The 16,854-nt window shown below is 39.2% G+C and overlaps 24 non-coding genes across 24 annotated transcripts; all 24 read right to left on the bottom strand.

The window, feature by feature from the left end:
- Positions 1-1,113: 1,113 nt before the first annotated feature.
- trnar-ucg (transfer RNA arginine (anticodon UCG)) lies at positions 1,114-1,186 on the bottom strand. Its single transcript has one exon. It is a non-coding gene; the product is annotated as a tRNA-Arg (tRNA).
- A 480-nt stretch (positions 1,187-1,666) lies between these two features.
- trnai-aau (transfer RNA isoleucine (anticodon AAU)) lies at positions 1,667-1,740 on the bottom strand. Its single transcript has one exon. It is a non-coding gene; the product is annotated as a tRNA-Ile (tRNA).
- Positions 1,741-1,988: 248 nt separating this feature from the next.
- Positions 1,989-2,061, bottom strand: trnar-ucg (transfer RNA arginine (anticodon UCG)). Its single transcript has one exon. It is a non-coding gene; the product is annotated as a tRNA-Arg (tRNA).
- A 482-nt stretch (positions 2,062-2,543) lies between these two features.
- trnai-aau (transfer RNA isoleucine (anticodon AAU)) lies at positions 2,544-2,618 on the bottom strand. The gene has a single exon. It is a non-coding gene; the product is annotated as a tRNA-Ile (tRNA).
- Positions 2,619-3,417: 799 nt separating this feature from the next.
- trnai-aau (transfer RNA isoleucine (anticodon AAU)) lies at positions 3,418-3,491 on the bottom strand. Its single transcript has one exon. It is a non-coding gene; the product is annotated as a tRNA-Ile (tRNA).
- Positions 3,492-4,291: 800 nt separating this feature from the next.
- On the bottom strand, positions 4,292-4,365 carry trnai-aau (transfer RNA isoleucine (anticodon AAU)). Its single transcript has one exon. It is a non-coding gene; the product is annotated as a tRNA-Ile (tRNA).
- A 248-nt stretch (positions 4,366-4,613) lies between these two features.
- Positions 4,614-4,686, bottom strand: trnar-ucg (transfer RNA arginine (anticodon UCG)). Its single transcript has one exon. It is a non-coding gene; the product is annotated as a tRNA-Arg (tRNA).
- Positions 4,687-5,168: 482 nt separating this feature from the next.
- On the bottom strand, positions 5,169-5,243 carry trnai-aau (transfer RNA isoleucine (anticodon AAU)). The gene has a single exon. It is a non-coding gene; the product is annotated as a tRNA-Ile (tRNA).
- A 799-nt stretch (positions 5,244-6,042) lies between these two features.
- On the bottom strand, positions 6,043-6,116 carry trnai-aau (transfer RNA isoleucine (anticodon AAU)). The gene has a single exon. It is a non-coding gene; the product is annotated as a tRNA-Ile (tRNA).
- An 802-nt stretch (positions 6,117-6,918) lies between these two features.
- trnai-aau (transfer RNA isoleucine (anticodon AAU)) lies at positions 6,919-6,992 on the bottom strand. The gene has a single exon. It is a non-coding gene; the product is annotated as a tRNA-Ile (tRNA).
- Positions 6,993-7,790: 798 nt separating this feature from the next.
- trnai-aau (transfer RNA isoleucine (anticodon AAU)) lies at positions 7,791-7,864 on the bottom strand. Its single transcript has one exon. It is a non-coding gene; the product is annotated as a tRNA-Ile (tRNA).
- A 248-nt stretch (positions 7,865-8,112) lies between these two features.
- Positions 8,113-8,185, bottom strand: trnar-ucg (transfer RNA arginine (anticodon UCG)). Its single transcript has one exon. It is a non-coding gene; the product is annotated as a tRNA-Arg (tRNA).
- Positions 8,186-8,666: 481 nt separating this feature from the next.
- On the bottom strand, positions 8,667-8,741 carry trnai-aau (transfer RNA isoleucine (anticodon AAU)). The gene has a single exon. It is a non-coding gene; the product is annotated as a tRNA-Ile (tRNA).
- An 801-nt stretch (positions 8,742-9,542) lies between these two features.
- On the bottom strand, positions 9,543-9,616 carry trnai-aau (transfer RNA isoleucine (anticodon AAU)). The gene has a single exon. It is a non-coding gene; the product is annotated as a tRNA-Ile (tRNA).
- A 799-nt stretch (positions 9,617-10,415) lies between these two features.
- On the bottom strand, positions 10,416-10,489 carry trnai-aau (transfer RNA isoleucine (anticodon AAU)). The gene has a single exon. It is a non-coding gene; the product is annotated as a tRNA-Ile (tRNA).
- Positions 10,490-10,737: 248 nt separating this feature from the next.
- On the bottom strand, positions 10,738-10,810 carry trnar-ucg (transfer RNA arginine (anticodon UCG)). The gene has a single exon. It is a non-coding gene; the product is annotated as a tRNA-Arg (tRNA).
- Positions 10,811-11,289: 479 nt separating this feature from the next.
- Positions 11,290-11,363, bottom strand: trnai-aau (transfer RNA isoleucine (anticodon AAU)). The gene has a single exon. It is a non-coding gene; the product is annotated as a tRNA-Ile (tRNA).
- Positions 11,364-12,165: 802 nt separating this feature from the next.
- On the bottom strand, positions 12,166-12,240 carry trnai-aau (transfer RNA isoleucine (anticodon AAU)). The gene has a single exon. It is a non-coding gene; the product is annotated as a tRNA-Ile (tRNA).
- Positions 12,241-13,039: 799 nt separating this feature from the next.
- trnai-aau (transfer RNA isoleucine (anticodon AAU)) lies at positions 13,040-13,113 on the bottom strand. The gene has a single exon. It is a non-coding gene; the product is annotated as a tRNA-Ile (tRNA).
- Positions 13,114-13,915: 802 nt separating this feature from the next.
- Positions 13,916-13,989, bottom strand: trnai-aau (transfer RNA isoleucine (anticodon AAU)). The gene has a single exon. It is a non-coding gene; the product is annotated as a tRNA-Ile (tRNA).
- A 248-nt stretch (positions 13,990-14,237) lies between these two features.
- On the bottom strand, positions 14,238-14,310 carry trnar-ucg (transfer RNA arginine (anticodon UCG)). Its single transcript has one exon. It is a non-coding gene; the product is annotated as a tRNA-Arg (tRNA).
- A 478-nt stretch (positions 14,311-14,788) lies between these two features.
- On the bottom strand, positions 14,789-14,862 carry trnai-aau (transfer RNA isoleucine (anticodon AAU)). The gene has a single exon. It is a non-coding gene; the product is annotated as a tRNA-Ile (tRNA).
- Positions 14,863-15,664: 802 nt separating this feature from the next.
- Positions 15,665-15,739, bottom strand: trnai-aau (transfer RNA isoleucine (anticodon AAU)). Its single transcript has one exon. It is a non-coding gene; the product is annotated as a tRNA-Ile (tRNA).
- Positions 15,740-16,540: 801 nt separating this feature from the next.
- Positions 16,541-16,614, bottom strand: trnai-aau (transfer RNA isoleucine (anticodon AAU)). The gene has a single exon. It is a non-coding gene; the product is annotated as a tRNA-Ile (tRNA).
- Positions 16,615-16,854: the final 240 nt, after the last annotated feature.

The raw sequence follows: 16,854 nt of genomic DNA, 5'->3' as shown, positions 1-16,854 counted from the left end.
TGATTTTATCCAACTACAGTAAATCCAGATATCAGGCCAAATGAGAACTTCTATGATGCAGGCAGTAAATAATTGTCAATCAGTTGTGAGAGCCTATCACCTTTAATTTCCCCATTAAAATAGACGGTGAAGAGAATGAATTTAAATATAATGGAAGTATGTTTTGTTGGAAACAACAATGCTCATACTTGAGGAAATTCTACTTTGCACAAGACTTCTTACAAATATCTTGGAAGTTTCAACCAAGAAGGGACTCGAACCCTCCATCTTCTGGTCCGAAGTCAGACGCCTTGTCCATTAGGCCACGTGGTCCCTAAATGCAACAGTTTCATTTTTTTTAACTGCTATTATTCACCTGCAGAGTAGGAGGACCAGAAAAATATCTTTCAACACCTGAGGTTTGCAACGCCATCATAAATTTAAACATCTACTGCAAGTGTGGACGGATTTATCGTTGAATGAGTGTTACCAGGGGGTTTTGCGATTTAACTTACAATCACATAGTATCACCATTACGTTTTGACAATGTCAGGTAAAGACACAGTTTAGATTTTCTTTAATTGGCCTGGGAGAATACTTGAGAATGTTACCAGTGGGATCACCTACTGGCTTGGCATTGCTAGACAGGATGAATGGGTTTCCACAAAAAAATATTTGGATGGAGGTAGATCATTGAACCTGGATGGGATGTAGTATCAGCTGACTTTCTATTGGATTCTTCTTTGGAATAGGACAGTTTCAGAGGCTGGAATAACACAGACTAAATAAAAACATGATATCCTGGCAATCCTTGGCCAGTATGGGGATTGAACCCATGACCTTGGCGTTATTAGCACCACACGCTGACCATCTGAGCTAACCAGCCCTTTTCTCTTGATTTTATCCAACTACAGTAAATCCAGATTTCAGGCCAAATGAGAACTTCTATGATGCAGGCAGTAAATAATTGTCAATCAGTTGTGAGAGCCTATCACCTTTAATTTCCCCATTAAAATAGACGGTGAAGAGAATGAATTCAAATATAATGGAAGTATATTTTGTTGGAAACAACAACGCTCATACCTGAGGAAATTCAACTTTGCACAAGACATCTTACAAATATCTTGGAAGTTTCAACCACGAAGGGACTCGAAACCTCACTCTTCTGATCCGAAGTCAGACGCCTTGTCCATTAGGCCACGTGGTCCCTAAATGCAGCAGTTTCACTTTTTTTTAACTGCTATTATTCACCTGCAAAGTAGGAGGACCAGAAAAATATCTTTCAACACCTGAGGTTTGCAACGCCATCATGAATTTAAATATGTACTGCAAGTGTGGACGGATTTATTGTTGAATGAGTGTTACCAGGGGGTTTTGCGACTTAACTTACAATCACATAGTATCACCATTACGTTCTGACAATGTCAGGTAAAGACACAGTTTAGATTTTTTTTAATTGGCCTGGGAGAATACTTGAGAATGTTACCAGTGGGATCACCTACTGGCTTGGCATTGCTAGACAGGATGGATGGGTTTCCACAAGAAAATATTTGGATGGAGGTAGATCATTGAACCTGGATGGGATGTAGTAACAGCTGACTTTCTATTGGATTCTTCTTTGGAATAGGACAGTTTCAGAGGCTGGAATAACACAGACTAAATAAAAACATGATATCCTGGCAATCCTTGGCCAGTATGGGGATTGAACCCATGACCTTGGCGTTATTAGCACCACACTCTGACCATCTGAGCTAACCAGCCCTTTTCTCTTGATTTTATCCAACTACAGTAAATCCAGATATCAGGCCAAATGAGAACTTCTATGATGCAGGCAGTAAATAATTGTCAATCAGTTGTGAGAGCCTATCACCTTTAATTTCCCCATTAAAATAGACGGTGAAGAGAATGAATTCAAATATAATGGAAGTATATTTTGTTGGAAACAACAACGCTCATACCTGAGGAAATTCAACTTTGCACAAGACATCTTACAAATATCTTGGAAGTTTCAACCACGAAGGGACTCGAAACCTCACTCTTCTGATCCGAAGTCAGACGCCTTGTCCATTAGGCCACGTGGTCCCTAAATGCAGCAGTTTCACTTTTTTTTAACTGCTATTATTCACCTGCAGAGTAGGAGGACCAGAAAAATATCTTTCAACACCTGAGGTTTGCAACGCCATCATGAATTTAAATATGTACTGCAAGTGTGGACGGATTTATTGTTGAATGAGTGTTACCAGGGGGTTTTGCGACTTAACTTACAATCACATAGTATCACCATTACGTTCTGACAATGTCAGGTAAAGACACAGTTTAGATTTTTTTTAATTGGCCTGGGAGAATACTTGAGAATGTTACCAGTGGGATCACCTACTGGCTTGGCATTGCTAGACAGGATGAATGGGTTTCCACAAAAAAATATTTGGATGGAGGTAGATCATTGAACCTGGATTGGATGTAGTAACAGCTGACTTTCTATTGGATTCTTCTTTGGAATAGGACAGTTTCAGAGGCTGGAATAACACAGACTAAATAAAAACATATGATATTCTGGCAATCCTTGGCCAGTATGGGGATTGAACCCATGACCTTGGCGTTATTAGCACCACACTCTGACCATCTGAGCTAACCAGGCCTTTTCTCTTGATTTTATCCAACTACAGTAAATCCAGATTTCAGGCCAAATGAGAACTTCTAAAATGCAGGCAGTAAACAATTGTCAGTCAGTTGTGAGAGCCTATCACCTTTAATTTCCCCATTAAAATACACGGTCAAGAGAATGAATTTAACTATAATGGAAGTATATTTTGCTGGAAACAAAAATGCATATATCTGATGAAATTCAACTTTGCACAAGACTTCTTACAAATATCTTGGAAGTTTCAACCAAGAAGGGACTCGAACCCTCCATCTTCTGATCCGAAGTCAGACGCCTTGTCCATTAGGCCACGTGGTCCCTAAATGCAACAGTTTTTTTTTTTTTAACTGCTATTATTCACCTGCAGAGTAGGAGGACCAGAAAAATATCTTTCAACACCTGAGGTTTGCAACGCCATCATGAATTTAAACATCTACTGCAAGTGTGGACGGATTTATCGTTGAATGAGTGTTACCAGGGGGTTTTGCGATTTAACTTACAATCACATAGTATCACCATTACGTTCTGACAATGTCAGGTAAAGACACAGTTTAGATTTTCTTTAATTGGCCTGGGAGAATACTTGAGAATGTTACCAGTGGGATCACCTACTGGCTTGGCATTGCTAGACAGGATGAATGGGTTTCCACAAAAAAATATTTGGATGGAGGTAGATCATTGAACCTGGATGGGATGTAGTATCAGCTCACTTTCTATTGGATTCTTCTTTGGAATAGGACAGTTTCAGAGGCTGGAATAACACAGACTAAATAAAAACATGGTATCCTGGCAATCCTTGGCCAGTATGGGGATTGAACCCATGACCTTGGCGTTATTAGCACCACGCTCTGACCATCTGAGCTAACCGGCCCTTTTCTCTTGATTTTATCCAACTACAGTAAATCCAGATTTCATGCCAAATGAGAACTTCGAAAATGCAGGCAGTAAACAATTGTCAGTCAGTTGTGAGAGCCTATCACCTTTAATTTCCCCATTAAAATACACGGTGAAGAGAATGAATTTAACTATAATGGAAGTATATTTTGTTGGAAACAAAAATGCATATATCTGATGAAATTCAACTTTGCACAAGACTTCTTACAAATATCTTGGAAGTTTCAACCAAGAAGGGACTCGAACCCTCAATCTTCTGATCCGAAGTCAGACACCTTGTCCATTAGGCCACGTGGTCCCTAAATGCAACAGTTTCATTTTTTTTAACTGCTATTATTCACCTGCAAAGTAGGAGGACCAGAAAAATATCTTTCAACACCTGAGGTTTGCAACGCCATCATGAATTTAAATATGTACTGCAAGTGTGGACGGATTTATTGTTGAATGAGTGTTACCAGGGGGTTTTGCGACTTAACTTACAATCACATAGTATCACCATTACGTTCTGACAATGTCAGGTAAAGACACAGTTTAGATTTTTTTTAATTGGCCTGGGAGAATACTTGAGAATGTTACCAGTGGGATCACCTACTGGCTTGGCATTGCTAGACAGGATGGATGGGTTTCCACAAGAAAATATTTGGATGGAGGTAGATCATTGAACCTGGATGGGATGTAGTAACAGCTGACTTTCTATTGGATTCTTCTTTGGAATAGGACAGTTTCAGAGGCTGGAATAACACAGACTAAATAAAAACATGATATCCTGGCAATCCTTGGCCAGTATGGGGATTGAACCCATGACCTTGGCGTTATTAGCACCACACTCTGACCATCTGAGCTAACCAGCCCTTTTCTCTTGATTTTATCCAACTACAGTAAATCCAGATATCAGGCCAAATGAGAACTTCTATGATGCAGGCAGTAAATAATTGTCAATCAGTTGTGAGAGCCTATCACCTTTAATTTCCCCATTAAAATAGACGGTGAAGAGAATGAATTCAAATATAATGGAAGTATATTTTGTTGGAAACAACAACGCTCATACCTGAGGAAATTCAACTTTGCACAAGACATCTTACAAATATCTTGGAAGTTTCAACCACGAAGGGACTCGAAACCTCACTCTTCTGATCCGAAGTCAGACGCCTTGTCCATTAGGCCACGTGGTCCCTAAATGCATCAGTTTCACTTTTTTTTAACTGCTATTATTCACCTGCAGAGTAGGAGGACCAGAAAAATATCTTTCAACACCTGAGGTTTGCAACGCCATCATGAATTTAAATATGTACTGCAAGTGTGGACGGATTTATTGTTGAATGAGTGTTACCAGGGGGTTTTGCGACTTAACTTACAATCACATAGTATCACCATTACGTTCTGACAATGTCAGGTAAAGACACAGTTTAGATTTTTTTTAATTGGCCTGGGAGAATACTTGAGAATGTTACCAGTGGGATCACCTACTGGCTTGGCATTGCTAGACAGGATGAATGGGTTTCCACAAAAAAATATTTGGATGGAGGTAGATCATTGAACCTGGATTGGATGTAGTAACAGCTGACTTTCTATTGGATTCTTCTTTGGAATAGGACAGTTTCAGAGGCTGGAATAACACAGACTAAATAAAAACATATGATATTCTGGCAATCCTTGGCCAGTATGGGGATTGAACCCATGACCTTGGCGTTATTAGCACCACACTCTGACCATCTGAGCTAACCAGGCCTTTTCTCTTGATTTTATCCAACTACAGTAAATCCAGATTTCAGGCCAAATGAGAACTTCTAAAATGCAGGCAGTAAACAATTGTCAGTCAGTTGTGAGAGCCTATCACCTTTAATTTCCCCATTAAAATACACGGTCAAGAGAATGAATTTAACTATAATGGAAGTATATTTTGCTGGAAACAAAAATGCATATATCTGATGAAATTCAACTTTGCACAAGACTTCTTACAAATATCTTGGAAGTTTCAACCAAGAAGGGACTCGAACCCTCCATCTTCTGATCCGAAGTCAGACGCCTTGTCCATTAGGCCACGTGGTCCCTAAATGCAACAGTTTTTTTTTTTTTAACTGCTATTATTCACCTGCAGAGTAGGAGGACCAGAAAAATATCTTTCAACACCTGAGGTTTGCAACGCCATCATGAATTTAAACATCTACTGCAAGTGTGGACGGATTTATCGTTGAATGAGTGTTACCAGGGGGTTTTGCGATTTAACTTACAATCACATAGTATCACCATTACGTTCTGACAATGTCAGGTAAAGACACAGTTTAGATTTTCTTTAATTGGCCTGGGAGAATACTTGAGAATGTTACCAGTGGGATCACCTACTGGCTTGGCATTGCTAGACAGGATGAATGGGTTTCCACAAAAAAATATTTGGATGGAGGTAGATCATTGAACCTGGATGGGATGTAGTATCAGCTCACTTTCTATTGGATTCTTCTTTGGAATAGGACAGTTTCAGAGGCTGGAATAACACAGACTAAATAAAAACATGGTATCCTGGCAATCCTTGGCCAGTATGGGGATTGAACCCATGACCTTGGCGTTATTAGCACCACGCTCTGACCATCTGAGCTAACCGGCCCTTTTCTCTTGATTTTATCCAACTACAGTAAATCCAGATTTCATGCCAAATGAGAACTTCGAAAATGCAGGCAGTAAACAATTGTCAGTCAGTTGTGAGAGCCTATCACCTTTAATTTCCCCATTAAAATACACGGTGAAGAGAATGAATTTAACTATAATGGAAGTATATTTTGTTGGAAACAAAAATGCATATATCTGATGAAATTCAACTTTGCACAAGACTTCTTACAAATATCTTGGAAGTTTCAACCAAGAAGGGACTCGAACCCTCAATCTTCTGATCCGAAGTCAGACACCTTGTCCATTAGGCCACGTGGTCCCTAAATGCAACAGTTTCATTTTTTTTAACTGCTATTATTCACCTGCAAAGTAGGAGGACCAGAAAAATATCTTTCAACACCTGAGGTTTGCAACGCCATCATGAATTTAAACATCTACTGCAAGTGTGGACGGATTTATCGTTGAATGAGTGTTACCAGCGGGTTTTGAGATTTAACTTACAATCACATAGTATCACCATTACGTTCTGACAATGTCAGGTAAAGACACAGTTTAGTTTTTTTTTAATTGGCCTGGGAGAATACTTGAGAATGTTACCAGTGGGATCACCTACTGGCTTGGCATTGCTAGACAGGATGAATGGGTTTCCACAAAAAAATATTTGGACGGAGGTAGATCATTGAACCTGGATGGGATGTAGTAACAGCTGACTTTCTATTGGATTCTTCTTTGGAATAGGACAGTTTCAGAGGCTGGAATAACACAGACTAAATAAAACCATATGATATTCTGGCAATCCTTGGCCAGTATGGGGATTGAACCCATGACCTTGGCGTTATTAGCACCACACTCTGACCATCTGAGCTAACCAGCCCTTTTCTCTTGATTTTATCCAACTACAGTAAATCCAGATTTCAGGCCAAATGAGAACTTCTAAAATGCAGGCAGTAAACAATTGTCAGTCAGTTGTGAGAGCCTATCACCTTTAATTTCCCCATTAAAATACACGGTGAAGAGAATGAATTTAACTATAATGGAAGTATATTTTGCTGGAAACAAAAATGCATATATCTGATGAAATTCAACTTTGCACAAGACTTCTTACAAATATCTTGGAAGTTTCAACCAAGAAGGGACTCGAACCCTCCATCTTCTGATCCGAAGTCAGACGCCTTGTCCATTAGGCCACGTGGTCCCTAAATGCAACAGTTTTTTTTTTTAACTGCTATTATTCACCTGCAGAGTAGGAGGACCAGAAAAATATCTTTCAACACCTGAGGTTTGCAACGCCATCATGAATTTAAACATCTACTGCAAGTGTGGACGGATTTATCGTTGAATGAGTGTTACCAGGGGGTTTTGCGATTTAACTTACAATCACATAGTATCACCATTACGTTCTGACAATGTCAGGTAAAGACACAGTTTAGATTTTCTTTAATTGGCCTGGGAGAATACTTGAGAATGTTACCAGTGGGATCACCTACTGGCTTGGCATTGCTAGACAGGATGAATGGGTTTCCACAAAAAAATATTTGGATGGAGGTAGATCATTGAACCTGGATGGGATGTAGTATCAGCTCACTTTCTATTGGATTCTTCTTTGGAATAGGACAGTTTCAGAGGCTGGAATAACACAGACTAAATAAAAACATGGTATCCTGGCAATCCTTGGCCAGTATGGGGATTGAACCCATGACCTTGGCGTTATTAGCACCACGCTCTGACCATCTGAGCTAACCGGCCCTTTTCTCTTGATTTTATCCAACTACAGTAAATCCAGATTTCATGCCAAATGAGAACTTCGAAAATGCAGGCAGTAAACAATTGTCAGTCAGTTGTGAGAGCCTATCACCTTTAATTTCCCCATTAAAATACACGGCGAAGAGAATGAATTTAACTATAATGGAAGTATATTTTGTTGGAAACAAAAATGCATATATCTGATGAAATTCAACTTTGCACAAGACTTCTTACAAATATCTTGGGAGTTTCAACCAAGAAGGGACTCGAACCCTCAATCTTCTGATCCGAAGTCAGACACCTTGTCCATTAGGCCACTTGGTCCCTAAATGCAACAGTTTCATTTTTTTTAACTGCTATTATTCACCTGCAAAGTAGGAGGACCAGAAAAATATCTTTCAACACCTGAGGTTTGCAACGCCATCATGAATTTAAACATCTACTGCAAGTGTGGACGGATTTATCGTTGAATGAGTGTTACCAGCGGGTTTTGAGATTTAACTTACAATCACATAGTATCACCATTACGTTCTGACAATGTCAGGTAAAGACACAGTTTAGATTTTTTTTAATTGGCCTGGGAGAATACTTGAGAATGTTACCAGTGGGATCACCTACTGGCTTGGCATTGCTAGACAGGATGAATGGGTTTCCACAAAAAAATATTTGGATGGAGGTAGATCATTGAACCTGGATGGGATGTAGTAACAGCTGACTTTCTATTGGATTCTTCTTTGGAATAGGACAGTTTCAGAGGCTGGAATAACACAGACTAAATAAAAACATATGATATTCTGGCAATACTTGGCCAGTATGGGGATTGAACCCATGACCTTGGCGTTATTAGCACCACACTCTGACCATCTGAGCTAACCAGGCCTTTTCTCTTGATTTTATCCAACTACAGTAAATCCAGATTTCAGGCCAAATGAGAACTTCTAAAATGCAGGCAGTAAACAATTGTCAGTCAGTTGTGAGAGCCTATCACCTTTAATTTCCCCATTAAAATACACGGTGAAGAGAATGAATTTAACTATAATGGAAGTATATTTTGTTGGAAACAAAAATGCATATATCTGATGAAATTCAACTTTGCACAAGACTTCTTACAAATATCTTGGAAGTTTCAACCAAGAAGGGACTCGAACCCTCAATCTTCTGATCCGAAGTCAGACACCTTGTCCATTAGGCCACGTGGTCCCTAAATGCAACAGTTTCATTTTTTTTAACTGCTATTATTCACCTGCAAAGTAGGAGGACCAGAAAAATATCTTTCAACACCTGAGGTTTGCAACGCCATCATGAATTTAAACATCTACTGCAAGTGTGGACGGATTTATCGTTGAATGAGTGTTACCAGCGGGTTTTGAGATTTAACTTACAATCACATAGTATCACCATTACGTTCTGACAATGTCAGGTAAAGACACAGTTTAGATTTTTTTTAATTGGCCTGGGAGAATACTTGAGAATGTTACCAGTGGGATCACCTACTGGCTTGGCATTGCTAGACAGGATGAATGGGTTTCCACAAAAAAATATTTGGATGGAGGTAGATCATTGAACCTGGATGGGATGTAGTAACAGCTGACTTTCTATTGGATTCTTCTTTGGAATAGGACAGTTTCAGAGGCTGGAATAACACAGACTAAATAAAAACATATGATATTCTGGCAATCCTTGGCCAGTATGGGGATTGAACCCATGACCTTGGCGTTATTAGCACCACACTCTGACCATCTGAGCTAACCAGCCCTTTTCTCTTGATTTTATCCAACTACAGTAAATCCAGATTTCAGGCCAAATGAGAACTTCTAAAATGCAGGCAGTAAACAATTGTCAGTCAGTTGTGAGAGCCTATCACCTTTAATTTCCCCATTAAAATACACGGTGAAGAGAATGAATTTAACTATAATGGAAGTATATTTTGCTGGAAACAAAAATGCATATATCTGATGAAATTCAACTTTGCACAAGACTTCTTACAAATATCTTGGAAGTTTCAACCAAGAAGGGACTCGAACCCTCCATCTTCTGATCCGAAGTCAGACGCCTTGTCCATTAGGCCACGTGGTCCCTAAATGCAACAGTTTTTTTTTTTAAACTGCTATTATTCACCTGCAGAGTAGGAGGACCAGAAAAATATCTTTCAACACCTGAGGTTTGCAACGCCATCATGAATTTAAACATCTACTGCAAGTGTGGACGGATTTATCGTTGAATGAGTGTTACCAGGGGGTTTTGCGATTTAACTTACAATCACATAGTATCACCATTACGTTCTGACAATGTCAGGTAAAGACACAGTTTAGATTTTCTTTAATTGGCCTGGGAGAATAATTGAGAATGTTACCAGTGGGATCACCTACTGGCTTGGCATTGCTAGACAGGATGAATGGGTTTCCACAAAAAAATATTTGGATGGAGGTAGATCATTGAACCTGGATGGGATGTAGTATCAGCTCACTTTCTATTGGATTCTTCTTTGGAATAGGACAGTTTCAGAGGCTGGAATAACACAGACTAAATCAAAACATGGTATCCTGGCAATCCTTGGCCAGTATGGGGATTGAACCCATGACCTTGGCGTTATTAGCACCACGCTCTGACCATCTGAGCTAACCGGCCCTTTTCTCTTGATTTTATCCAACTACAGTAAATCCAGATTTCATGCCAAATGAGAACTTCGAAAATGCAGGCAGTAAACAATTGTCAGTCAGTTGTGAGAGCCTATCACCTTTAATTTCCCCATTAAAATACACGGTTAAGAGAATGAATTTAACTATAATGGAAGTATATTTTGTTGGAAACAAAAATGCATATATCTGATGAAATTCAACTTTGCACAAGACTTCTTACAAATATCTTGGAAGTTTCAACCAAGAAGGGACTCGAACCCTCAATCTTCTGATCCGAAGTCAGACACCTTGTCCATTAGGCCACTTGGTCCCTAAATGCAACAGTTTCATTTTTTTTAACTGCTATTATTCACCTGCAAAGTAGGAGGACCAGAAAAATATCTTTCAACACCTGAGGTTTGCAACGCCATCATGAATTTAAACATCTACTGCAAGTGTGGACGGATTTATCGTTGAATGAGTGTTACCAGCGGGTTTTGGGATTTAACTTACAATCACATAGTATCACCATTACGTTCTGACAATGTCAGGTAAAGACACAGTTTAGATTTTTTTTAATTGGCCTGGGAGAATACTTGAGAATGTTACCAGTGGGATCACCTACTGGCTTGGCATTGCTAGACAGGATGAATGGGTTTCCACAAAAAAATATTTGGATGGAGGTAGATCATTGAACCTGGATGGGATGTAGTATCAGCTCACTTTCTATTGGATTCTTCTTTGGAATAGGACAGTTTCAGAGGCTGGAATAACACAGACTAAATAAAAACATGGTATCCTGGCAATCCTTGGCCAGTATGGGGATTGAACCCATGACCTTGGCGTTATTAGCACCACGCTCTGACCATCTGAGCTAACCGGCCCTTTTCTCTTGATTTTATCCAACTACAGTAAATCCAGATTTCATGCCAAATGAGAACTTCGAAAATGCAGGCAGTAAACAATTGTCAGTCAGTTGTGAGAGCCTATCACCTTTAATTTCCCCATTAAAATACACGGTGAAGAGAATGAATTTAACTATAATGGAAGTATATTTTGTTGGAAACAAAAATGCATATATCTGATGAAATTCAACTTTGCACAAGACTTCTTACAAATATCTTGGGAGTTTCAACCAAGAAGGGACTCGAACCCTCAATCTTCTGATCCGAAGTCAGACACCTTGTCCATTAGGCCACGTGGTCCCTAAATGCAACAGTTTCATTTTTTTTAACTGCTATTATTCACCTGCAAAGTAGGAGGACCAGAAAAATATCTTTCAACACCTGAGGTTTGCAACGCCATCATGAATTTAAACATCTACTGCAAGTGTGGACGGATTTATCGTTGAATGAGTGTAACCAGCGGGTTTTGAGATTTAACTTACAATCACATAGTATCACCATTACGTTCTGACAATGTCAGGTAAAGACACAGTTTAGATTTTTTTTAATTGGCTTGGGAGAATACTTGAGAATGTTACCAGTGGGATCACCTACTGGCTTGGCATTGCTAGACAGGATGAATGGGTTTCCACAAAAAAATATTTGGATGGAGGTAGATCATTGAACCTGGATGGGATGTAGTAACAGCTGACTTTCTATTGGATTCTTCTTTGGAATAGGACAGTTTCAGAGGCTGGAATAACACAGACTAAATAAAAACATATGATATTCTGGCAATCCTTGGCCAGTATGGGGATTGAACCCATGACCTTGGCGTTATTAGCACCACACTCTGACCATCTGAGCTAACCAGGCCTTTTCTCTTGATTTTATCCAACTACAGTAAATCCAGATTTCAGGCCAAATGAGAACTTCTAAAATGCAGGCAGTAAACAATTGTCAGTCAGTTGTGAGAGCCTATCACCTTTAATTTCCCCATTAAAATACACGGTGAAGAGAATGAATTTAACTATAATGGAAGTATATTTTGTTGGAAACAAAAATGCATATATCTGATGAAATTCAACTTTGCACAAGACTTCTTACAAATATCTTGGAAGTTTCAACCAAGAAGGGACTCGAACCCTCAATCTTCTGATCCGAAGTCAGACACCTTGTCCATTAGGCCACGTGGTCCCTAAATGCAACAGTTTCATTTTTTTTAACTGCTATTATTCACCTGCAAAGTAGGAGGACCAGAAAAATATCTTTCAACACCTGAGGTTTGCAACGCCATCATGAATTTAAACATCTACTGCAAGTGTGGACGGATTTATCGTTGAATGAGTGTTACCAGGGGGTTTTGCGATTTAACTTACAATCACATAGTATCACCATTACGTTCTGACAATGTCAGGTAAAGACACAGTTTAGATTTTCTTTAATTGGCCTGGGAGAACACTTGAGAATGTTACCAGTGGGATCACCTACTGGCTTGGCATTGCTAGACAGGATGAATGGGTTTCCACAAAAAAATATTTGGATGGAGGTAGATCATTGAACCTGGATGGGATGTAGTATCAGCTCACTTTCTATTGGATTCTTCTTTGGAATAGGACAGTTTCAGAGGCTGGAATAACACAGACTAAATAAAAACATGGTATCCTGTCAATCCTTGGCCAGTATGGGGATTGAACCCATGACCTTGGCGTTATTAGCACCACGCTCTGACCATCTGAGCTAACCGGCCCTTTTCTCTTGATTTTATCCAACTACAGTAAATCCAGATTTCATGCCAAATGAGAACTTCGAAAATGCAGGCAGTAAACAATTGTCAGTCAGTTGTGAGAGCCTATCACCTTTAATTTCCCCATTAAAATACACGGTGAAGAGAATGAATTTAACTATAATGGAAGTATATTTTGTTGGAAACAAAAATGCATATATCTGATGAAATTCAACTTTGCACAAGACTTCTTACAAATATCTTGGAAGTTTCAACCAAGAAGGGACTCGAACCCTCAATCTTCTGATCCGAAGTCAGACACCTTGTCCATTAGGCCACGTGGTCCCTAAATGCAACAGTTTCATTTTTTTTAACTGCTATTATTCACCTGCAAAGTAGGAGGACCAGAAAAATATCTTTCAACACCTGAGGTTTGCAACGCCATCATGAATTTAAACATCTACTGCAAGTGTGGACGGATTTATCGTTGAATGAGTGTTACCAGCGGGTTTTGAGATTTAACTTACAATCACATAGTATCACCATTACGTTCTGACAATGTCAGGTAAAGACACAGTTTAGATTTTTTTTAATTGGCCTGGGAGAATACTTGAGAATGTTACCAGTGGGATCACCTACTGGCTTGGCATTGCTAGACAGGATGAATGGGTTTCCACAAAAAAATATTTGGATGGAGGTAGATCATTGAACCTGGATGGGATGTAGTAACAGCTGACTTTCTATTGGATTCTTCTTTGGAATAGGACAGTTTCAGAGGCTGGAATAACACAGACTAAATAAAAACATATGATATTCTGGCAATCCTTGGCCAGTATGGGGATTGAACCCATGACCTTGGCGTTATTAGCACCACACTCTGACCATCTGAGCTAACCAGCCCTTTTCTCTTGATTTTATCCAACTACAGTAAATCCAGATTTCAGGCCAAATGAGAACTTCTAAAATGCAGGCAGTAAACAATTGTCAGTCAGTTGTGAGAGCCTATCACCTTTAATTTCCCCATTAAAATACACGGTGAAGAGAATGAATTTAACTATAATGGAAGTATATTTTGCTGGAAACAAAAATGCATATATCTGATGAAATTCAACTTTGCACAAGACTTCTTACAAATATCTTGGAAGTTTCAACCAAGAAGGGACTCGAACCCTCAATCTTCTGATCCGAAGTCAGACGCCTTGTCCATTAGGCCACGTGGTCCCTAAATGCAACAGTTTTTTTTTTTAACTGCTATTATTCACCTGCAGAGTAGGAGGACCAGAAAAATATCTTTCAACACCTGAGGTTTGCAACGCCATCATGAATTTAAATATGTACTGCAAGTGTGGACGGATTTATCATTGAATGAGTGTTACCGGTTTTTTTTTGGGATTTAACTTACAATCACATAGTATCACCATTACGTTCTGACAATGTCAGGTAAAGACACAGTTTAGATTTTCTTTAATTGGCCTGGGAGAACACTTGAGAATGTTACCAGTGGGATCACCTACTGGCTTGGCATTGCTAGACAGGATGAATGGGTTTCCACAAAAAAATATTTGGATGGAGGTAGATCATTGAACCTGGATGGGATGTAGTATCAGCTCACTTTCTATTGGATTCTTCTTTGGAATAGGACAGTTTCAGAGGCTGGAATAACACAGACTAAATAAAAACATGGTATCCTGGCAATCCTTGGCCAGTATGGGGATTGAACCCATGACCTTGGCGTTATTAGCACCACGCTCTGACCATCTGAGCTAACCGGCCCTTTTCTCTTGATTTTATCCAACTACAGTAAATCCAGATTTCATGCCAAATGAGAACTTCGAAAATGCAGGCAGTAAACAATTGTCAGTCAGTTGTGAGAGCCTATCACCTTTAATTTCCCCATTAAAATACACGGCGAAGAGAATGAATTTAACTATAATGGAAGTATATTTTGTTGGAAACAAAAATGCATATATCTGATGAAATTCAACTTTGCACAAGACTTCTTACAAATATCTTGGGAGTTTCAACCAAGAAGGGACTCGAACCCTCAATCTTCTGATCCGAAGTCAGACACCTTGTCCATTAGGCCACGTGGTCCCTAAATGCAACAGTTTCATTTTTTTTAACTGCTATTATTCACCTGCAAAGTAGGAGGACCAGAAAAATATCTTTCAACACCTGAGGTTTGCAACGCCATCATGAATTTAAACATCTACTGCAAGTGTGGACGGATTTATCGTTGAATGAGTGTTACCAGCGGGTTTTGAGATTTAACTTACAATCACATAGTATCACCATTACGTTCTGACAATGTCAGGTAAAGACACAGTTTAGATTTTTTTTAATTGGCCTGGGAGAATACTTGAGAATGTTACCAGTGGGATCACCTACTGGCTTGGCATTGCTAGACAGGATGAATGGGTTTCCACAAAAAAATATTTGGATGGAGGTAGATCATTGAACCTGGATGGGATGTAGTAACAGCTGACTTTCTATTGGATTCTTCTTTGGAATAGGACAGTTTCAGAGGCTGGAATAACACAGACTAAATAAAAACATATGATATTCTGGCAATCCTTGGCCAGTATGGGGATTGAACCCATGACCTTGGCGTTATTAGCACCACACTCTGACCATCTGAGCTAACCAGGCCTTTTCTCTTGATTTTATCCAACTACAGTAAATCCAGATTTCAGGCCAAATGAGAACTTCTAAAATGCAGGCAGTAAACAATTGTCAGTCAGTTGTGAGAGCCTATCACCTTTAATTTCCCCATTAAAATACACGGTGAAGAGAATGAATTTAACTATAATGGAAGTATATTTTGTTGGAAACAAAAATGCATATATCTGATGAAATTCAACTTTGCACAAGACTTCTTACAAATATCTTGGAAGTTTCAACCAAGAAGGGACTCGAACCCTCAATCTTCTGATCCGAAGTCAGACACCTTGTCCATTAGGCCACGTGGTCCCTAAATGCAACAGTTTCATTTTTTTTAACTGCTATTATTCACCTGCAAAGTAGGAGGACCAGAAAAATATCTTTCAACACCTGAGGTTTGCAACGCCATCATGAATTTAAACATCTACTGCAAGTGTGGACGGATTTATCGTTGAATGAGTGTTACCAGCGGGTTTTGAGATTTAACTTACAATCACATAGTATCACCATTACGTTCTGACAATGTCAGGTAAAGACACAGTTTAGATTTTTTTTAATTGGCCTGGGAGAATACTTGAGAATGTTACCAGTGGGATCACCTACTGGCTTGGCATTGCTAGACAGGATGAATGGGTTTCCACAAAAAAATATTTGGATGGAGGTAGATCATTGAACCTGGATGGGATGTAGTAACAGCTGACTTTCTATTGGATTCTTCTTTGGAATAGGACAGTTTCAGAGGCTGGAATAACACAGACTAAGTAAAAACATATGATATTCTGGCAATCCTTGGCCAGTATGGGGATTGAACCCATGACCTTGGCGTTATTAGCACCACACTCTGACCATCTGAGCTAACCAGCCCTTTTCTCTTGATTTTATCCAACTACAGTAAATCCAGATTTCAGGCCAAATGAGAACTTCTAAAATGCAGGCAGTAAACAATTGTCAGTCAGTTGTGAGAGCCTATCACCTTTAATTTCCCCATTAAAATACACGGTGAAGAGAATGAATTTAACTATAATGGAAGTATATTTTGCTGGAAACAAAAATGCATATATCTGATGAAATTCAACTTTGCACAAGACTTCTTACAAATATCTT

Source organism: Gasterosteus aculeatus, chromosome 13 (assembly GCF_964276395.1).
Source record: "Gasterosteus aculeatus chromosome 13, fGasAcu3.hap1.1, whole genome shotgun sequence".
NCBI lineage: Eukaryota > Metazoa > Chordata > Actinopteri > Perciformes > Gasterosteidae > Gasterosteus > Gasterosteus aculeatus.
This window is presented reverse-complemented; position numbering and strand designations above follow the sequence as displayed.